Below are 14,169 nucleotides of genomic sequence, written 5' to 3' on the forward strand. Positions count from 1 at the left end.
CTGCTCTCTACATGGCGTGCAGAGAGTAGGCACCTGAACTGATTGCCTGACCTCTGTCCTTTGACGCTGTTACTGCGCCCGCCCAATTTTCCCTTTCCCTGGACAGTCTCTAGCCAAGTGCTTAGGTGACTGACAGATGAAACAAGTCAACAGAGGAATTCCCAAACTCCCTCTTAGTTCCACCCACCTTGGACTTTATCCTGCCCTGCTGAAGCGGTTACCACTAAGACCCTACCGGCTGAAGAAACTTCCTCCCACCCCTATGAGCCATGAGTAAACTTCAGCTGATGTGACAGCTTCTTCCAGAGACTGTGGCTGCTTCTCCATCACGTAGGCGGCCATGTCAGCTTGCAAAGATTGTAAGAACTGCTCAAGGAGAATCATTGTTTCAGATCAGGAAATCTTAGATTTGCTCATGCCACTGCTTTAAGTTGTCCTGCAACCTGGCACTAAACTGCACAAAAATTTCATTGTCTTTTCTTTTACAGTTCCTGAAACGACGACGATACGTCCTCTGCATTCAATTGGTAACGAGCTAAAAGTTGCTCCTTCAGCTTATTGTAGTCACCCGCGTCAGCGTCGCTCAGGTTGTTGTAGACATCCTCGGCCTTACCAGTGAGACGAGTAGAAACTCGAATCGCCCAGGTGCTCTTCTTCCATCTGTACAGAGTAGCGACACGATCAAACCTCTTTAACCAAGACGAAATGTCACGCTTACTGTCATCAAACTTTGGAAGGTTGGGGCGAAATCCACGGTCGTCGTCAGTGTCAGACTCTCCCTCTACCTGATCCATCACTATACTGTTGCCATAATTCTTCCCTTTCTTCTCCCTCTGCAGAACCTCAAGACGGAGGGAATGCTCTTCACGCTGTTGTTGGTGTTGCTCCTCCCTCCCATTCCAGCTGCCTTTGATGAGCCCTTTCTTCTAACTCCCTTTTCTCTGCAGCCCCATCCTCCTTAAGCATTTGACTAGCAACAAACTCAGCAACTTGCTCCCTTGGAACCTCTAACTCAGCAGCGAAACTGCGCCACCGTGAAATGCGATCCTGCCTACTTTCTGCCATGACGCTAAGCTTGCGGCCAGAACGAAGTTCCATGCAATCAATGAATGACCAGTATCATACACTAAAGATGAAGTAATGTACACAATTTTTATTAATGTAAACTGGTAACCTACCGACCCAAGTCCACTCCAAACACCTACAACTGCCTGTCAATTCATTACGATAATGTAATTAAGATTGGAAGATGGGGGTGAGCAGTGAACGAGGAGAGTGGCCAGTGACAAAAATGAATTCAGATACTACTATCCAAGAAAGGATCCTGGCAGGCTCGCCAATTGTCGCGTGCAACTTTTCAAACTAAAGTTATGGCCAACTCTCTCATGCTCTCTCACCTTTATCCAAACAAAAGCCTTGAATAAACAGATACAAAACATTTTCTCCAAATACTTTTAACAAATCAGACATGATACAATGCTTAACAATTAGACACCACAAAGAAAAGTCCGTTTTCCTCTTCCACATGAGGAACACCCACAATTTTCCCTTCGTCACCCTCTTCTGTGACAGTTTGTCTTTTTTCCAGTAATACTCAGGTTAGGGGGGGAGGGGGGGGGGGGGTAGAAACTGGCACCACACAGTTCGTAGTTCGTTGTCTTGGAAGGTGGACTCTGGTGTTGGCTTGGGGAAACACGTCCACCAGCGACGCTCGAGCTCCCCAGGCGGAAGACGGCCACTCAAACAGCGGGGATGAAGTTGAGTCTCCACACAGGGAAAAAGGAGTTCCTTAGACAAAAACCTAGAATCTGCGGCTAATTTCTAGTGAATTATCCACGATTTTGGTAGGATTCCGCCGCCGCCCACCATCTCGGGGCGGAAGGGGGATCACAATAGCACTACGTTACATTATGGACAGTGACTCATTCACTACTCTTAAATCTCATGGTTTGCTGGCAAAGCAATCTGAACAAATTGAACGGTCTTCCAGTCTTTCTACGAAATATTCATTCCCGAAGTAGTTTACAAATCCACGGAAAATAATCTCATAAACAAATGTAGGCTAGACCTTACTACACTGTTTCCACATTCAGAACTGGGAGAAACAGATTGAGTAATCCTAGCACATTAAACAGAATACGTGAGGTAAACTGAAACTAAATTTATAGTGAAAGTAATACCGAATTAGAGAATAATCAAACACTCGAGCAAAAAACCACGTGTCAGTTTCAAGCAAACTGGTAACGTTCCAGACTAGGAAATAACTCTAACCAGCTGCCGTGGCGAAGTGGTTAGCGTCGCGGACTGACGGCTGGGAGGACGCAGGTTCGAATCCCAGCGGAGTTGGGTTTTTCGGCCCGTGGCCGGCTCCTACCCTGAGTTGAGTGTGCTGTGGGCTTAATTGGGGAGACTGGGACCACACAGTCGAGTGTCATCCACTTCAAGGATGCGTCTTTGGGTGTGTTACTCTAATTACCTGACCAACACTGCGAGTGTCTATCTCTCGGGCCTGGTTAACGCCGGGATATCATTATGACAGGAAGCGTAGAGTACAGCCTTGTCACGTAGTCCCAAACCAAAATGGACCTCCATAGCAACATCGTCATCATCATCGTCATCCTCCTTCTTCATCGTCATCAATATAAACAAAATAGTCTCAGAGTCTGTGGCTTTTCATGCCCTGCTCTCATGGTGACCTCAGTTTCGATACCCCTCCACTTCCGTGCTTGGGGTGAGTCCTGTCAATGTCGTCAGTGTCGGCAGATTCATGGGGGGACTTGTTTGAGGGACGTGGTGGCGGTCTCCACTCTGGGAGAGACGCTCACTCAGTCTGGCTCCGCGACTAAGCCATTATTGTCGTTAGTAGGGGGCTTAGTAGGTGGTGTCCTAAGTACGTTAAAACAGAACAGGCACCACTGAACACCACCGAAGTGACTCAGCAGCAGTGCAGGGTCTCCTCTGGTGTGTGGCCTCCAGGCGACCTAACATCGATGGTTCCCTGTGGACTGCCGACGCTGGAACTGCGACGGACGAACCCGGGTGTGGCCGTGTATGGGGGAATCTAAATGAGCGGCGTGGGAGTAATGCCACTGAAACGGCGCAGATTATGGGGCAGAAAAAAAAAAAAAAGGAAATAACTCTACGACGAAAATGAGATTAAGCACATGTAACGTCAGACAGTAAAATTTCAGGTAACACCTGAAGAGCAAAAGCAACTAATAATACAGGTACGTATATTTTCGGACGGCTGTACAACAAATACTACAAATTGCAAGATCATTTTACCAATGCAACGACTAAGATAAATGAATGAATACCTCAACGGTTTCTGAGCTCCGGCCAAAATACCGGCTGAGCGTCTCTCCATAGGACCCTACACTTGTAGACCTGGCCAAGTGTCTTGCTCCACTGACTAATGGTGCTGGTTTTCCAAAAGGAGAAAACTTTCCATAACTCACAAATCGGAAATCTGCACGTCATGCTTTCCAGTGCAACACGTGCTAGAATGCTAGAATGTAAATAGATCTGAATGAATGGGTCACACACAGGAGCGATACTTTTTTCTTCAGTTCAGTTGTTAAAAATCTGAGGTTTATGTCACTGTGACAGCAGAAACTGACTTGACTTAACTTCTTTCTGGTTCCGCGACAATTGAAAATCTTTGCACGACGAACAGGTTCAACTTTCGCGCTACTTATCAGTTGTCCATTCTTTTTTTTTAAATACTCTTTCCGTTCTTTAACTTTTAATTTTATGGATTCAAACGCACTTTCAGTTTCAGCGGACAGAGTCGCCATGTTGCCTTATCCGGACGTCCCAAGGTGAAGGGGCTGAACTTTTCACTGACTTCCTGTTTCCTAACGAACGAGGTCTATAGACAATTCATTTAAAAAAAAAAAAAATTTTTTTAAAGTTTTTTTTAATAGTTTTATTAAAATAGTAACTTCTGCTTGGGACAGGAGTTATACTGAATGCATGAATGTGCCAGGAGTAGCAAACTTATGCCATGTAATGAGGCATTAATCTGAAAATGCTCTGGGACATTTAAAAAAAGAAAAGAAAAAAAACATAAAAACAAAAAAACAGATCTCACTCATCCAAAACATTAAATTCTAAATACAACTCAAGGCATAGAATTTCTAATGTATTTTAGTAATTTTTTTAGTCACCACTCACCAGACAGCGGACCAGATCCATAAATGTAAGCATTTCGGCGTTTCAAGAGTCATGTCCGCCCCACACTACCGTCACACTCTAAGAATGACTTGGGAAACCCAGCGGGAAATGGTGCCTGCAGCAATCATGTCTTTCTTGTAAATAATTCTCATTGAGAGAGATGAGAAGACACCTCTGTGAAGAATGACTGTGGCGAGGCCTATCCAAATAGTATTTCAGGCTAAGATATCAGACAAGGGTCTGATCTTCAGAAAGGGGGAATCCAGAATCCAGATTCTTGACCATATATCTTATTTCAACATATCATTATATAATGATCAGCTGTCCAAACAGCAGACTTACCGACATCCCTGTTATCACAATTCTTTTTGGTCGACTGCAGCTGCTGGAAGAGTCCAGTGGCATCGTAACAATTTGCCTCACATTCCCATGATCCACTATCATCAATTCCAGCAGTGAAGGTGTACTGGAGAATGTAGTAGGTGGCATTGCCTGTCTCACAGCTACATTCACTGGATGACCCACTGCATGTGTTGGTGGAAACACCAGATAAGGTGCACCTTGTAGAAGTGGCACCAGATGTAGTTACACGGATGGTGGCGGTATCAGGGTGAATCACACATTTAGATGGGAAATCTACTTTGGGCACGTAACACTTCAGGGTGATAGAGGACCCCACTACCCAGTCTTCTGAAGGGCAGTCCAGGTGTTGACTGACAGCAAATCCTGAAACAGTGATATTTAGAATGGCATTATATACCTCAGTAAGTGTAAGTCTCATAACAATTTTACTTTCAAACATGTGACAGATGTGTATATATATCACTTTCCTCAAGACAGAAACTGGCAGAGTTCTTGACAGGTTAATACTATTAATAGCTTCCAGAGAAGTTCGTTGATGAAAATAAACGGAAATTGGATTCTGCAATTCACTAGATCTCTATTGGTTCCTGTCACTTGCCATATATATATATATACATAAAAAATAATAATAAAAACAAGAAAAAGAAAACATAATAAAAACTGTGTAATTTTTTTAGTTACAAATTATGACATCCAGAGCATCACTGAAGGCAACCAATGGCAAATCACCTTTAATTAAAGACCTGCAAAAAAAAACCACCCAAAAAACGCTTATGTAAAAAGATGTGTCTTCAGCTTTTTCTTTTCAGGTCCTGACGGGGAATGACAGCTCCACATTGATTTCCAATGAAATAAACATACCGGCAGGCTACAAACACAGCTGTGAGTTTGCACAGGTACTTTTTTTTTTCTTTTTTTATGTTGCCCTAACATCTGAATATAAAAACAACTACAAAATATCTTAGCGAGTTTCAGAAAATAATTCTGTGTTGGCCCACTTCAAATTTGAAATTCTCGCTGTCTGTGTCAGTCAAAAGGACGGAGGCGTACCAATCCAGTTGATATATGCTTCATGCTGGTTCTAAGTTAAGCAGCCATCGCCAGTCTTTAGTAAACACTGACAGTGAAAAAAACCCTGCTGATCAGGTCAGGGGGCATCTGGCCACTGATATCTGGAATTTCAGTTTTGCCTGTGTGAGAAAGAATGAGAGTGAGTGAGTGTGTGTGTGTGTGTGTGTGTTTGTGTGTGATAGGGACAGACAGATGAAGAATTAATTTAACTTTTAAGTTATTAAATAACAAAAAGTAGCATTCATCATTTGAAATGGCGAAATCCGTTCATGATCTATCACTGAAATATAGGTATAGTGTGCAAAGTTCAGATACGTAAATTTTAGGACTCTCTCTCTCTTGAAAAACAGGAACCAAAGAAGAGTATGCTAAACAAAGGAATATGGTTAAATATCGGAAGCTTGTGGTTAAAAAGAAATATTTTCAAGAACTAGTTTCTTCAAAAGCTGATAGTAAATCAATCTGGAAAGTGATAAACCAGATCACTTATCATAATGCCAATACTAAAAGTACATCAGTCAGTGATATCATGTCTCCTGATAAACTGCATAGACATTTTTGTGAAATAGGTAGTTCAACTGTAAAATCTGATAGGTCTCTAAATAATACTCTTGAAGGTTTAAGTGAATTCTGTACGTCAAAAAAATATTTCGTCTGACTCAAACATTCCCTTAATGGCTGTTCATGAGGTTTATAATGCATTATCACACTTAAAACAAACTGGAACCAGAGGCTTGGATGGAATTGATAGGAAAATTTTGAAACTTTCTGCACCGGTTATTTCTTTAATTCTTACTTCTATTTACAATTTATGTATAACAAAAAATCAGTTTCCCAAGGCATTTAAACTAGCAAAAGTCATCCCGCTGTACAAGTCAGGAGATCAAACAGAACTTTCAAATTATAGACCAATTTCAATCTTGTCTACTTTGTCAAAACCTCTAGAAACCCACATTTAAAAAAACACATTTTTAATCATTTTAATTCCTTTAATCTGTTTCATCCAAGTCAGTCTGGTTTCAGACCTAATCATTCATGCCACACTGCACTGACATCCTCAGTTGACAAGTGGTTGACAAATATAAAATTTATAATAATAACTTTACTGGAGTTCTATTTGTAGACTTCGTAAAAGCCTTTGATATGATTGATCATGCACTTCTTCACTTAGAATTTATGGCTTATGAAATAATACTTTAGATCTCTTGCTCTCATTTTTATCTAACAGGAAAGTTTCAGTTTCAGTAGCTCACGGAGGCGTCACTGCGTTCGGACAAATCCATATACGCTACACCACATCTGCCAAGCAGATGCAAGACCAGCAGCGTAACCCAACGAGCTTAGTCAGGCCTTGAGAAAAAAAAAATAAAAAAAATAAAAATAAAAATAATAGATAAATACATGTAAAAAAAAACTACTACTACTAATAATAATATGTATAAGGCACAAAAACTTAATGAAGTCAGCTATAGGCGTACAAAAAAAAAAAAAAAATATATATATATATATATATATATATATATAATAACTAAATAATAATAATATAATTTTTTAAAAATATATATAAATAAATAATAATAATAATAAATAAAATAGATATAAAGAAAATAAATAAATAAAAAAAGACAACAATGATGATAAATAAGCAAATAAAAGTAAAAAATGCGGACACACATTCACACACATATGCATAACAGATATGCACCAAACATGCAGTTTCACAGAAATGAAAGCACGGTCAAATGCACATAAACATACATGACCCCAACACACACACACACACACACATATTACCCTGCACCCCCTCTACCCCCCTCCACACCCTCATTTCTAGGCTACGTATCACAGCTTCCACGGCACACACACACAGAGGCACACTTACTTGTACTTGTAAGCACACACACATACGCCCATATCCCCCACCCCCAACCCCACACACATATATATACAAAGATATATATATGCACACCTGCACGTTCCAATATTCCATTGCTCCCACAGTGTAGGCATGCATACACACACATACCTCATCCTCTACCCCCCCCCCCCCTCCCTCCCTGCCCCCCCCCCCCCCCCCCCCCCCCCCCCAAACACACACACACACACGTGCACAGAACTCTGATACTTGTGTACACTTAAACCCTTGCGCATGTACATACGCTGCACACAAACACACAGACCTACACATACACACAAACACACACGCACAGAGGCTGCCACTGATTGGCCGCAAGAGGGATGGGAAAAGATCTCTGATGCCAAGAACGTGGCATCTAGTGTGTTGCTCAGTCTATTGTATTTGGAAAAGCCCACAGAGACTTTGTTCCATTTTGAAGAAATTTGGGCAATGTTGGTTTAGAAATGATGCCGATATTTGTTTGATTTGCAAAGCATGAAGCCACCTCCCTGCTTGTCTCTGCCCTGTGGCTGACGAAATGGGGCGCATACTGGCCAAAGAGGGAGTGCTGCTGCACTGGGATGGTCTGCAAGGCAGCCCTCTCCTCCAATGGAATGTTGGAGAGGTGGAGAACGGCATCACGCCGAGCCAGCACAGTACTGAAGTGAAGGCTGGTAGCTGTGTCTGCAGCCGCTGTGAGACCAGAGGCTTCCCTGCTCACTTCTGCCAAAAGTGTTTAACCTCTGGTTGGTGAAGAGGCCCGGCAGGACAGAGGAAGGTGATCCCATGTCCTGATGAGGAAGACACTGTTCCGACAGCTCAATGGCCCTGTGGAGAAAAGCGTCGAAAAAGAAAAAGCTGTGGAAAACTCAAGGAGGCAGCGGTGGGCCAATCTGTCCCACTCTGCTAATGTTTTAAAGGATAGATTAGCTGAAGTGGGGAAGGTGCTAACGTTTTAAAGGATAGATTAGTTGAAGTGGGGAAGGTGCTGCGCTGTGAGACCAACATCCTGTCCTGCGCAAAGGGCACCACTTGCATGTAGGCAGGGTGGTCTTGTGTGTACAAGGACCACACCCCGCCTTTGGAAGAGTCTTAGAGGAACTTGCCTGGGGGGAAGGTGCCCGGGCAGAGAGGCACTCCCTGCCTGTAGGAGGGATAAAAGCAGCACCCCTGACAGTGCAGGCTGGCTTATTAAGCCCTTCCTGCACCATTTCTGGCACTCCGAGTTGTCTGGTGGTTCTGGAGTTTGAGTCACATTGGCTAAGGAGGGCCAAGGGTGACTATGTAGGTTGAGGGAACAACTCAGCATACGTGACCCGATTGGGGAGGGTCAGTTCGAGCTTGGCTAAGTCCGAGTTTGGTTCAGGCTGGTCCCTAGGGAGGCGTGGGCTCAATCTGTCACCCTGGGATGGGGGCGAAGAGTGCTCATCCGCTTGACTGTCTTTCTCCAAAGACAGAGGCTCCCACTCTTGCTCCCAGTCCATCCCCTGCTGTGTGCCATCCCAAGTGGATGTACCCGCTGAGGCGTCCTGTGAGCTGTGGTCAGCCCAGCACGACGAGTTGGGACGATCTCGAGTGGGGACCATGAAGCCTGAAGAGGACGGGGAGTGCGTGGACTGTAGGTCGAACCACACTTGGGATGGCGGGTGCCACACCTTTTCAGTGATGGCATCCCTGGATGCAAGAGTGACCTGTGAGTGCTGTGAGGGGACAAACACCCACTCATCTCCTTGTAGGACCGAGGGGTGGTGGGGGGACTGCAGGATCCCCCGCCATCAGTCCTGAAAAAGAGGCTGCTGTGACCGTGGAGGAGAACTGTGGGGTGACAGAGGCACGGTTTGTGGACTGAGTGGCAATATTGACTGAGGAGTTCGACCTGACTGACAAGCAGTCAATCCCACTTATAGAGGCTGTGTGTGTCACCCTGTGAGATGTGCTGGGTTGGATCCGGGGGGGGAGAGGATGAGGGGTTGACCCCTAGTCCTCCTGGCAACCCAGCATGCACCATAAAAAATGAAATGAAATTATGGTGCTTAGAGCCTCGCCGACCACTAAGGCCATCTCAAGGCTATCGCCGCGTCAATAAATACTACAAGGATAAAAAAAACAAAAAAACAATTAAAACGAGTCACCACTTCAAACTTTCCACTCCAAAGTTAAAAAAAAACTTCCATAGTTTAAAACCTTCAAATCTGGTTAAAAATGTTCACTTCTTTTAAGAAGTCCATCAGCGCCCACGGAGGGACATCACAAAACAAAGTCTTCAAGAAACCGCCGTGTAATGTCTGCGTCTAACGTCATGCAGATCCCAACAGTCAAGGAGCACGTGTTTCACGGTGAGAGGCTCGTCACAGGGAATGCATCGAGGGGCCTCCTCCCCCTTCAACAAGTAAGAATGAGTAAAAAAAAAGTGTGCCCCGTACGCAGTCTGCACAGCACAGACACCTCCTTTCTGTTCTTCACCCCCGAAGGGAGGGTCTCTTTTAGGTCCGGACGGATCTGGAAGAGCTTGTTGTCCGTCTGGGTGTTCCACTCCTCTTGCCAAAGATCCTTAACGTAAGTGTTCACCTTCCGCTTCATGTCTGTATATGGCACAAAGGATCTGGATAATTCTTTCTTTACAGCGTTCCTGGCCAGCAGGTCCGCCCTTTCGTTACCACGAATGCCAACATGTCCGGGAACCCAGGCCAACACAACCTCGTATCCTTTCTTCGTTGCGAGAGTAAAATCTTCATAAAATTCCAGCAGTTTGGGATGAGTGATATTCCTGCAGGCGATCGCCTCCTGGGCTGACAAGGAGTTGGAAAAGGTTGTGAATCTCTTTTGTTTCGAAGAGAGAACCATTTTTATCGCCAGAACCAGTGCGGTCAGTTCCGCAGTGTACACCGAGCTGTCAGACAGGATGTGCTCGGTTGAGGGCCGGTCAGGAAAGGCGGGACAGAAAGCAGATGCAGCGACTCCGTCCTCTGACTTGGAACCGTCAGTGAAGATGCTTTGAAAAGTGGGGAATTGTGGCACAGTTCCGAAAAGTAGGTTCTGTAGGCCAGAGAACTGGTGGTGTCTTTTCGGTACGAGGCCAGATCGAATCGGACCTCAGGTGTTGTAAAGGTCCACGGAGGGCTGTCAGGGAACTTAGAGAAATCCGAGATGCCACCGACATCCAGATCGGCATTTTCTAAGTGCGGCTGAATGCGGAGTCCGAGAGGAGGTATGCAGTTTGGGTTGTCTGTGAATTTCTTATCGAAAGGGTTGTTGAATACAGCGTCGTAAGCAGGGTTTGTAGGTTCAGAAAACAATTTCAAATAATAATTCAGGGTCAGCTTCAGTCTGCGGTTGGAAAGAGGCGGTTCCCCCGCCTCTGCGTACAGGCTGTGCACAGAGGTGGTGCGGAAAGCACCCAAGCTGAGATGGAGCCCTTGGTGGTGTACAGGGTCCCAACAGTTTCAGGTAGGACGGTCTGGCCGAGCCGTATACTACACTTCCATAATCCAGTTTGGACCGGACCAGGGCACTGTAGAGGTGCAAGAGAGTTCTCTTATCAGCACCCCAGTTCATGTGTGCCACAACTTGGATGATGTTCAGGGCTTTTAGGCAAGATACTTTCAGCTGTTTAATATGGCTGAGGAAGTTCAGCTTCTGATCAAAGACGACCCGTAAAAATCTGGCTTCCTTGACCGCCGGGATGGTGGATTTTCCCAGACGGATTTCAGGGTCCGGATAGAACTGGCAAAAATTATGAAAATGGATGCATTCAGTTTTGGAGGATGAAAATGTGAAGCCATTCTCCTCTGCCCAACACTGGATTTTGTTGACGCAGAGCTGAAGCCGTCGCTGGATGCTGGCATACGTGCTGCCAGTTGCATATAAGGCAAAATCGTCCACGAACAGCGAGCTGTCCGATCCCTTCTGAACGGATTGAACGATGTCATTAATTTTTATGCTGAAAAGAGCCGGTGACAGGATGCTCCCTTGCGGGACACCCAGCTCCTGCTCGTGAATGTCGGACAGGGTGGTGCCGACTCTCACCTGGAATTGTCTGTCTTGTAAAAAATTGTGGATGAACTGAGGCAGGTGTCCTCGGAAGCCGAGCTTGTGCAAGTCCGAGAGAATACCAAATTTCCACGTGGTATCATAAGCTTTCTCCAAGTCAAAAAATATGGCCACCACATGTTGTTTGTTTACAAAGGCATTTCTTACAGTGGTTTCCAGACGAACCAGATGGTCAACGGCAGAGCGATGCTTGCGGAAACCGCACTGTTCTTTCGCCAGAAGGCCGTCGGTCTCTAGTTTCCACATCAGTCTACCGTTGACCAGGGATCGCGCTAGACTTTTTCAAAACGCGTGCAGCTTACGCAAAGTCGGCAAAAAAACATGTAAGTTAGAGTCAGAATTGCGTCAGACCTATGACACTAAATCAAAGGTTTACTCACCTATTTTCGCCGCTCACATCGGCGCTGAAATTCACCGCAAGCCCTGACAATCAGTTCGTTGCACTGGCTCAATGCTGGACCTTCCATTGCAATGCGCAACAGTGTGTCCACATGCGCATCTGTCAGTCTTGATCGGTCAGCAGTTTTGATCATATTTTGCCAGCTGAAACCTCTCTCACAAGGAACAGAGCTGACAGGGACTGTCAATGCAATGTTCGCCAGCACAGCAAAATCAGGATATGTTGCGTCATAATCCATGATGACGACTTTGCAGGCTTTCTCGAAACTGTCTGGGTTGTGTGTCTGTAGTGTATACTTGAATTCAGGGAAATCGCGCAGCGCTCTGTCCCGTTCAATTAGTACATTGTCCCCTCCATCAGCGGCAAAACGATCAATCACTGTGTCCAGTGCATCTGTGGCATGCTGTTGCAGGATGCATTCGAACATCAAAAATGGCTCCGAGGGCTGTTAGGATGTCCAGATCAGCAGTGGGGAACCGGTTTTCCAAATTCTGAATCAAATTTTGCAGAAACGCCTCCCTCATGGTGGTGTATGATCTCACACACACTGCGTCACAATGCAACAAATCCTGTCCTTTGTAGCTGTTGTGTACTCCAGTAAACTCCTGTTCCGTTGGTCCAACAGTGTGCAGAAAATCAGCTAGTCTCTGTCGTGTGCTTGCCACTTTTGGCTTGATGACAGACAGGTTGACGTTTTCCTCCTGGAAACACTTGTTTAGTCTGTCTATCACAGGCAGAATGTCCAGAAGCATGTGCATGGTCGCCACAAACCAGTAGGCCCTCAGCTGTCGTGCAATGCCTTCTGCAGCTGGGTTCTTACATCCATCCTGTTCCAGCACAATCACCAGCACCTCCCAGTTGGCATACACACTTTCAAGGGCATTGGTGAAACTCACCCATCGAACTGAACAAGGTTCTTTCAAACTCACGAAGTCTGAATCATCAAAAGCACGATGAAGTTCTTGCAGGCGTTCATAACGAAGAGCAGAATTCTTAAAATAAAAATGGACACTGTTCAAAACTCGGCGACAGTCTGCAACCTTTGGTGTGTCCCTAGCTGCGTTGGAAGCCACCAGTGCCACACGGTGTGCAGCACAGTGCACGTGAATGAGATGAGGACAGATCTGTTGGAGACGTACACCAACACCACTGTTTTTCCCGAACATGACGCTTGCCCCGTCTGAACCTAGCCCTATCACTTTCACAGTGTCAATGCCCTTCTGGTTCAGAACTTGAGACACTTTATTGAACACAGTCTCCGCATCTCCAGCTGAAACAGTGTAGTTGCCACAAAAAGTAGTGTGTGCCTCCCCGTTCTTTGTGTAGCGCAGAAAAATGATCAGCTTTTTATTTACTGTTACATTTACTGTCTCGTCAATGATGACACCAACAAAAGGACTGTTGTGCACGTCAGACAGTGCCTGTGTTTCCATGGCTGTTGCGATGCAGTCTTGCATTTCTGACACTGCAGAGTGGTGGGAGTAGCAATCTCCCTCTAGCTGTGAACATCCATTTTCTTTCTGCAGTTATAATAATGATGAAAACTTGACATTGGGTACCATTTCTTTTGCCAGCCAGTATGCAGATCTAATCATGGCAGTTTGTTTTGTCACACTCTCAGTAGCAGCCCTGTCTACCTGTTGTTTCATCAACTTTCGTGAAGCAACCAAACTCTCAGCTCTCACATGATCCTTTGTTTTTTGATGTCTCACAAGAGCAGACTTTTGCATGTCAGTACATCCTTTCGTGAAGGCATTGCTTTCACCAGCCTTGATGCACAAGTCACAAAACAACTGTCCCATATCAGCAGAAGAGTCCGACAGCCATGGAAAATCTCTTTCCACAGAACATTCAATCTTTTGTGAACTTCCAACTGTGGCTTTTTAGCTGCTAAAGTGGCCATGTCTGACGACGATGTTGAAGCTGACGATGTTGAAGTCACAAGCTGCTCAGAAGCAGCAGCTGGAGATTGCTCTGGAGCAATAGTTTCACGACTTGACGAAAAAAACGATGACAACTTGCGCTGCATATTGAGTCGATTCCGTGACTGAGATAAGTGGAAAACAAAAAAACACTAGGGCCTGAGCTAGCTGAGTAACGTTCAGCAGTCAAACAAGGCTTAACTTTCCCGCTACAGGGTCACGCCCTGTAATGACGCCACTCTGTTCCAAAACTCGTCAGCTAAGCAGTGTTGTGTGCGCAGGTATGGGTG

The 14,169-nt window shown here is 45.2% G+C and overlaps 1 pseudogene; it reads right to left on the bottom strand.

Moving 5' to 3' along the window:
* Positions 1-482: 482 nt before the first annotated feature.
* LOC143278499 (zinc finger protein 862-like) lies at positions 483-13,414 on the bottom strand (annotated as a pseudogene).
* Between the last annotated feature and the right edge of the window lie 755 nt (positions 13,415-14,169).

Source organism: Babylonia areolata, unplaced genomic scaffold, assembly GCF_041734735.1.
Source record: "Babylonia areolata isolate BAREFJ2019XMU unplaced genomic scaffold, ASM4173473v1 tig00012859_1, whole genome shotgun sequence".
In the NCBI taxonomy this organism is placed as follows: Eukaryota; Metazoa; Mollusca; class Gastropoda; order Neogastropoda; family Buccinidae; genus Babylonia; species Babylonia areolata.